This window comes from Tiliqua scincoides, chromosome 3 (assembly GCF_035046505.1).
Source record: "Tiliqua scincoides isolate rTilSci1 chromosome 3, rTilSci1.hap2, whole genome shotgun sequence".
Classification (NCBI taxonomy): Eukaryota; Metazoa; Chordata; class Lepidosauria; order Squamata; family Scincidae; genus Tiliqua; species Tiliqua scincoides.
Genome location: NC_089823.1, coordinates 57564121 through 57572753, shown reverse-complemented (window position 1 = coordinate 57572753; position 8633 = coordinate 57564121).

The following is an 8633-nucleotide window of genomic DNA, read 5'->3' as shown; positions in this document are numbered from 1 at the left end:
TTCAGCTTGGAACACAGTGGTATTGTTTTCATTACTGAGGCTTTGCACACAGTGCTGTTGCAGTAAAAGGAATTAATTAAGAGTTACGCTGTACAATTGTATGCATCTGGGTACAATTGCACAACAGTTTGATGGAATATAAATACAGCAAGAACCTCAACAGTGATGTTCTCAAAATCAAGTTTTGATTTATAAGACAGTTCAGGGTCCCTAAACATGTATCTAAAACCTTGGTGAACAAAGTCATAACCTGAACATAGCGGCCTCTAAGGAGACCTCCAAATCATAGGTGATGGTTCAGGCCAATACAATGCTACCTCATTTACTGTTTGAATAATAGCTCTTTCTACTTAAAATCCTCGGTTTAGTAGAGTTGAACTCATGCAGCAGCCCTCTCCCCCAAGCAGCTCTGATAACTATTTAGAATACACTGGGGCAAGGACTTGTGATCAGTCTACTCATGCAGCAGAAACTGCAGCAATAGACTCTCAGCTGGGACCAGATTAGTGGCATATTGGGATAGGTTGTCCTTCTGTACTGGCACTAGGCTATTTTTCTGAGCTTCTTCACCATGGTGGGATTGGCCAGGAAGATGGATTAGCGTCCTTCCTATAAGACAAGTAGGTGAAATTTTGACCTACAATCCACAATTATGTGGCTGGCTTCTTAGAAATACATAGTGATTGTTTTAAAACTAGTATCACAATCTGAGAAAATTGTTCTTAAAATCCTAAACCATACATTACTTTCAGTTAATAGAAAGTACTGGCTGTGTCTTATCTATACCACTTATACATGCCAAACAAACTGTTTCTCCTTGGGATATTATTTTCCCAGAGGACAATAACCATAGTTGGTTAAAATATTCAATTTGGATTTATAGACTTCTCCAAAAAGAAAATGACAACAGCTGGAAAAGAAAATGATATATTTTCATTGGTACTGGAAGTCCTTCATGTTCAGCTATTGCTGGTCAGGAACAATTCATAATAGCAGCTCTGATTAACCTGCCATCCGAGAGATCAGTGCAAAGAAGAGGCACATCTACTTCCCTGTCCTTCAGTCTAATGGCCTATAGCCTGTTATACTGGAAGAATGAGTAATACAATGCAGCATTTGTGCTTGTAATTCATAATTAGCTTTTAATCCAGCAGTGGACAATGCCACTATTTTCAGTCATTAATGACCTTGGGCCTTCATACACCTTGTTGCAATAATGCCACTGCTTTTACTGCTGGCACCAGACCAGCTTTTGACTCATGACTTCCTTTCTACTTATATTAGTTCCTGTGCCTTGACTCAGAAACCACAAACAAACTACTCAGCTACGACGAAAGAATATGTCGTGCTTTTCCCATCAATCATGTGTCAGCAGACGTTTCAGTCCGCATTTCAAAGATCTCTGTGCCTTGACTGACATAGCTGCTGTCAAGAGACTGATCCAATACTGTGAATCTACAATAAGGGTGTAAATCTCATTACAAGGTGTCTGAAAGGGCTGGCAAATAATGAGCAAACAGAAGGCCCCCCAAATACATTTTGATTTCACAGTTTTAATCTAATCCTCTTTCTCCACATTCCTTTTAATAACTAGAATTTCATTCTGGTTGACTTTACCTCAGGGGCCCACAAGAGTCGGGCAGTATCATTGTGTTCATCTAGCTTTAGATCAGATGGTTTCCATCCTTTTGAATAGCAGTAAAGAAGGTCATATTTCTGGAAGCTTCTCAAGGCCTTCCTCGTGAGTTTCATTTCATTCTCACAGAATGAGCCACTTGCCACCTACATCTGTCTTTAGCTATTAATGTGTCTGTTATGCCCCAAGCACATTAGAAACCAGTAAAAAAAGATGTGCTGAAGCACTAATAGCCCATTTGGGGAGGATTTACCAATTTGGTAATGATTAGCTAGAGAAGGTAAAAGGTTGAGACCAAACCCGGGAAAGTTGATTCTTTCGACTATCATTGTTTAATGATCCATTCATCATACAGAGCTATTTAAGGTAATTATAAGCCTTTTAAAAAAAAAAAAGCAACATTGAAGGTTTTTCTAATCATTATGAAAAATAAAAGCCTACTGCTTGGTATGGGACAAGAATTATTCATTTTAATGAAGTAGAAGATAGAACTGACAATATTAAAATGCTAACTGGGCAAAGAGGCACCTTTTAAAATAGCACCTGCTCATGTTTAGCAGGGGAAGCATCCCAATCCTATACCTCAGAAATGCCACTCTGTGCAAATCAGGAAGGAGAGGAAGCCTGCTGAATATGTTGCAAGAAAAGAAAAGAACAAAGGTATTTTCCTTCTTGTTAAATCTCTCTGCCTTGATCTGAGCCTGTTCAAAATTGCAAGCATTATATTTTTTATAGAATGGACCTGAAACAATGGCACTAATAAGTGTTCCACCAATGTAAACTGCTTTATGGCAGTCGCAAAAAAAAAATATTCTGGCAGCATGCATAGTTGCATGTGGAACTGGCACCCGCAGAGCACTGGCGGGAAGGCCAGAGCACCCTCGCACACACTGGCGGACCATGAAAGGCCCACAAAGACAGGTAGGATGGTGGGGGAGGTGGGATGGGACTGGGGGGAAGGTAGAACAGGGGGTGGGTGAGCAGATTGGGTTTGCAAAGGGGATGTGTTTGGCAGCAACAGCAGCTATGAAATCCTAACCCCTTTCCTGGGGTCAATCCATCTGTACAGGTCAACAGGAACTTGTGCTGGAGCAGGTCTAAGTTGACCCACAGGGCCAGCAGAGGCTTACCCCAGAAACAGGGAACAAATGTTCCCTAATCCCAGGAGGCCTCCTGAGGCCAAAGCTCCCCCACAAGATTCATCAGTGTCAAGTTGGTGGCACTGCACCACCACACAGGGAGTTAAGTAGGATTGGGCTGTAACTGTATTTCTTTGGAACTCTTACAGGTTCATTCTTTGGTCCATTGTTTATTTTACTATGTTCTTCTATAAAATTCTGACTAATCCCTGAATATGTTTAACAAGGAGTGTTAGGCCAGCTCTCCTCTTGCCTGTTTTCATTGCCCCTCAGAGGTCACTGTTTCAGAACAAACAACCCATAGATAAGATTTTTGCAGAATTCTGTCTTGCTTTGACTGTGTATATCCCTAGTGACTATTGCGCCTTATCTCTTCTCTTGGCTTGTCACATTCTATTGCTTTGTGCATGATATATATTTTAAATGACAGTGAGAAGCATGCATTGCATTCTTACTGAAATAGCTCTTTATGGCTGCTGTGGATGGAAGCCACAACCTGAGGATGCATCATTTAGTTGCTGGAGGGTGAATAATTTATATGGAATATAATTCCTTTTTATGGACCCTATTCATTAGGGGAAATTCAGTAGGAAAGCACACTCTTTTTGTGTTACTATGCTTTGAGGCAGGACTAAGTAGCCCTTATACAATTCAGGAGGGAAGGGAGAAAAATGCGTTTTAAAGAAGCCCTTAAGAGGCACCAAGTGATTAAGGGCCCAATCCTATCCAACGTGCGCTGGCACACCACTGGCGCGCACTTTCACAAACATACTGTAAAGCATGCTTGTAGCAGTCAGCACTGGAGCAGGTTCTGGACTTGTGCCGGCCCAAGGGCGCATTAGGATTGTGCCGTTAGTTGCATTTTACAAGTTGCATTTGTATTACTTGGAAAGCAGAGTCCATGAGAGGGGGATGGAGCGAGAAATTTGTATCTGGGTCCAGGGTCAAAAAGGGGGTCCAGGAATCAGAGGGCAAAAAAATTTCATGGGATCTCACATTTTCCAATCTCACTAGGGCCCATGGGGGGGGGATGCAGGGGGTACATTGTGACTTGAAAATGTTTGCACATATTATGTGAAGACTAGCATTCACATTTTGGGTAATACCACATAGATTTATATATTGTGATGCATAGAAATTATGAAACAATGATCATATGATTCATTGGAGATGGGAAAAGGCCCAAAGGTTAGATAGCAAAGGACCAAAAGGAGTCCCAAAAACCTTTGTATCCCCTGATAAAAATTCCTCTTGGAGCCTCTGTGCAGCAGGCAATGGTTTGCTTCTTACCCCATAATCTTACAAAGAAGCACCAAAATGAATCCCTTTGGTAGAAAATGTAAAGTAGACAGAACATTAATTGTACCATAAATTGCGGAGTAAATTGCAGCCAGGTAATAAACAAAAGCAACATATATGCAACAAGGGATGTGGTTGGTAACCTTTGCAGCGGTCACAGTTGCATAGTATTTCTCATTTTCTAGAAATCAATGAACAAATTGCGTGTTTGCATCTTTGCTTTTGGGCATGTGAACTTTAAAACAAAAAAGGGCCAATGAGAATGCCTCTTTGTCCCCTCAGGTGCTTTAAAGATAATTCTGGAGAGTGGGGCTGACATCTACAAAAGCCAGATGAGTAGGGTCAGCAGGATTACTTGCTTGATTGTGTGGCATAAAGCTTCTGGGATGTTTGTGACACATATACTCTCTCATCACTTTGGGGCTTCTTTACCATCCAGTTCAATCAATATCCAGGACAAGAAGAAGGTGTTGCATTTGAGTGCAGTAAATTAACTGCCCCCTTAAACACAACCCAGTCTTCAGACTCCTCCCCATGAACTAATCCGGTTCTTCCTGCAGGCCTGCGTTAAGGGTGCTCTTAGTAAGTTGTATACAACTCTTGTTTTGGCCAACTCTATCCCCCACTGGTGCATAGGATTTAAGGCAATGGAGCATCTGATGTACGCTGTGAACAAGCAGGAGACCTGTTCAGCCAGGAGAGATAAGAAAAACTTGACTTGCTTTCCCAGATTGCATATCCCCTATCAGATTCCAGCACTTTTGTTGGCATAGCTCAGACAAGGCTTCTGGGGGAGTATAGGTTAGGGGTACAGGTTGCCACCGATGCCACTGCTGCCAAGATCTGGCCCTATCCCGCCCCATCTGTACTTATTTCTTCACCAGCAGAACTCTATTGGTGGCTGGTCTAGAGGATACTGTCAGTGATGCCCAGCCTTCCTGGCCACAGACCAAAGGAGAGACTGCTATAACAGTGTACAGTGCTGGCGTACCGCATGGACAGGATCGGGCTGTTAATGAGCCTTTTACATTACCGACATCTATGTGGAACCTGAACCAGTCAAGTTTCAACAGACAACATAAAGAAAAGGCAAGTAATGCAGGAAAGAGAGGATGTGTTTGAGACAACCTGGGCGACGTTCCCTCATCCTGATTCAGTCATGCATAGTATTAGCTTAACTGATTTACAAGGCAGGGTTTGGCAGCTTTTTGTTAAGATTACTTCAAGGCATGTGGTCATAAAGAAAGGAAATACTGTATTTATGAAAACTCCATACTTGGATGGGGGGGGCAGAGAGAGTGATAGATCCTATATGCTTGCTATCTAACCGAAAATGAATTCTGGGAAGAAGGAAGGAAGGGAGCTTTATGGGGGAGGGGGGAAGCAGCTTTTTGTAGTGCTAAAAATAGAGAAACTCTCACATATCCTCTGGTTAGCTCACTAAACCTATTGCTTCCTTCAGATACAGGATGCTTGTGCAGTGCTGGTGCACCTTTCTGTACTTCCAATGCACTGTTGATGTGTTGCAGAAAAATGTGGATTGGAAGTACCCCTTCGGATTGTGGATGTACATCAAAAATGTGCAACTTATCTGCACTTCATCTTCACTATATACCTTTCAGTGGAGTACACATCCAAATGCATACAGGTCCAGCCTATTTAAACACAGATTTTTTATACACGGATTTGACTCAACACGACTGGCCAATGCAAATGAGAAGGAATGTGCTGATCCCTGGAGAAGGGGGGAAATGCATCCCTTTAAAATCAGTTTAAAAAACTGAACAGTCCTTTAACAATAGCCTCCTTAATGAGAGAGAGCAAAGGCAGCTGGCTGACAATCCATCAGTCCTTCTCTCTCCAGGCGACCCCTCCCTTCCCTCTGAGCAGTGAAAGAAAGGTGATCACTTTGCATTGGTAAAGGGAAGGGCTGAGTGAAGCGCCTTTCTGAGCGCTTGGAGGAGGACTGATTGATGGATTGTCTTCTTAAGGACTCTTATCTTACATCACAAAGGTCAGCAAGACTGTTTTTAAATCACCAGAGCAAAGAAACTTTGTTTTTTAAATTGATTTGCTATAGTGCGTTTTTTGCCATCCAGGTGAGTGCTTGGAACGGAACCCACGCGAATAATGAGGCTCAACCTGTATTTCCATCCACATTTGGCCAAAACTAGTCATGGATAATTATATCCAATCAGAGTTGGATTAGAACAAAGCACTTACTGTACAGTGCTGGCAGGCAGTGAAGGTGACAGAATAGGACAGTAAGGCAGGAATCTTTGGTCCACTTGCAATGGGAATGGGACTTCTCTGCAACACACCAGTCAAGATGAGGGGGGAAGATGGACAGTCCAATCCTACCAAACCACTGTATCTGCAGCAGGGGGGCAGTCAGAAGGGTCTTAGGGTAAGTGAACTTTTGTTCACATACCTCTAGGAAGGCCTCCACTGCCATGGGCCTCCTTGGATCTATGCCAGCTGTTTAGAGGGCATGTGACATGATGTCATGTGATGCTGTGACATTACTGCCTCAGAACCAATCCTATGCATGTCTACTCAGAAGTATGCTCCATTATGGTCAATGGAACTTACTCCCAGGTAAGTGTGGATAGGTTCGCAGCCCCAGGCACCAGGGTAGTGTGTTACCTCTAAAAGGCAGGGGGCTTAGAATAACTTTTTACTCCTCAAAAGCCCACTTTTTGACCTGAAAATATTTGACTGCAAAAATTTGGCACACTATTAAATATACCACAACAACACCAACAAGGGATTATAGAAACTTCCTGACACATTTCATTCTACATTATTATATGTAGGAGCTAGCATGCTGCATTTCTAAGAAATCAGCCCCAAATCTCTGTACTTCTATCTCATGATTAGAGACTTCCATGCTACATTAAATTCTAGATACATACAATTATGCCAAAGGCTTTAGCCTTTCCCCCAGGACAATTAGAACTCATCAACTATCCTTCGAAGTGAATTGTGCTTGTGAGGAGAAGCTATACAGGCTGCTACTAAAAGAAGATCTTCAGGGGATGTCGGTGTTTTGGCTACAAAAATTCTCAGGTTCAATTCCTGACATCTGTAGGTATCAGGCAGCTTCCTACATAAGGTAATTGGCTTCCTTCTGAAACTATGACCAGCTGGTTGTGAATCCCCTCTTTATGGTGAAGAAGGTTGTAGTGATAAGGATTATACATTGGTTTTCCATCATTTGTGTTTCCAGACTTGACTGGAAACCACTTTTGAGTGCATTGATTTGATTTAATTTAGGCATACATTTATCACATACAACTAAAGATCAGGTGTTACCTTATTTCATATACTTGCACGTTTTTATTCCTTGATTTGCATAATGCTATAAGTATATACAGTAGTTGAAAATGGAAGGGGTGTTAGCAGAAAGTGTAGTCTCTGTGCTGGGAAGGACTGAAAGAGAGAGAGAGTTTTGTTTTAGGATGCCTTACAGCACCATCCTAAACTGCACTTGGGCCAGTGCAAGGAGGGTCGCAAATGTGCTGCAAAGCATGTTTGCACCTCCTCATGAGTAAGCTGCACCGGCACACGGAGGCTGAATCCAGCCTCCGTGGCAGCTTGTGCAGCAAGATTTGCATCAGCCCAAGTAGGCCAACACAAGGCTCTCGGATGGGCAGAGAGGAGGCATTCCTGGGCAGGCAGTGGGAGGCCCCGGGGGTAGGCAGTTATGCCAGATCCCAACTCCCATTCCTGGGGAGTTCAGAGCGACTTAAAGCCACTCTGCTCTCCTCAGACTTGCGCCACCTCTGGAGGTGGCGCAGGTCCAAGGAGACCCTTAAGGGCCAGAGCACCTTACCCAGGGTAAGAGGAAAAGTTTCCCTTTGCCTTTGACTGAGCCGATTCTGGACCCTATCCTGCGCTGGATACAGCACAAGCCTCTCAGCTTGCCTGTTCCAATGCAGGGTAGGATTGCGCCCTTATTATTATTATTTTTATTATTTTATTAATTTGTACCCCGCCTTTTTGCCCAACGGGCACACAAGGCAGCTTACAACATTTTTTAAAAATATAACATTAAAAACAATTAACAACAATTTACATAATTAAAAAAATCTAAAAACAAACAAACCCCGTGAATTTTCATATAAAAGCAAGAACGCCAGCCAGCCTCTCAACAATTAAAAGCTTTTTGAAATAAAAAGGTCTTCAGTCCACGCCGAAACGTTAGCAACGAGGGAGCAGTTCTCAGTTCTAAGGGGAGGGTATTCCACAGTTCGGGGGCCACCACCGAGAAGGTTCTCTTCCTGGCCGCCACCCCTCTCACATTTCTTAGTGGCGGCACAGTCAAAAGGGCCCCCCCAGATGATCTAAGAGCACGGGCAGGATTGTAGGGAAGGAGGCGGTTCCTCAAATACCCCAGACCCGAGCCTTAGAGGGCTTTAAAAGTCAAAACTAGCACCTTGAATTGGGCCCGGAACAGAACCGGCAGCCATTGTAGCCGCTGGAGCAACGGCTCGACAGAGTCAAACCGACTCTGTCCTTAATGTACCATTTGTTAAACAACTGTTTGGGGTTGCTGT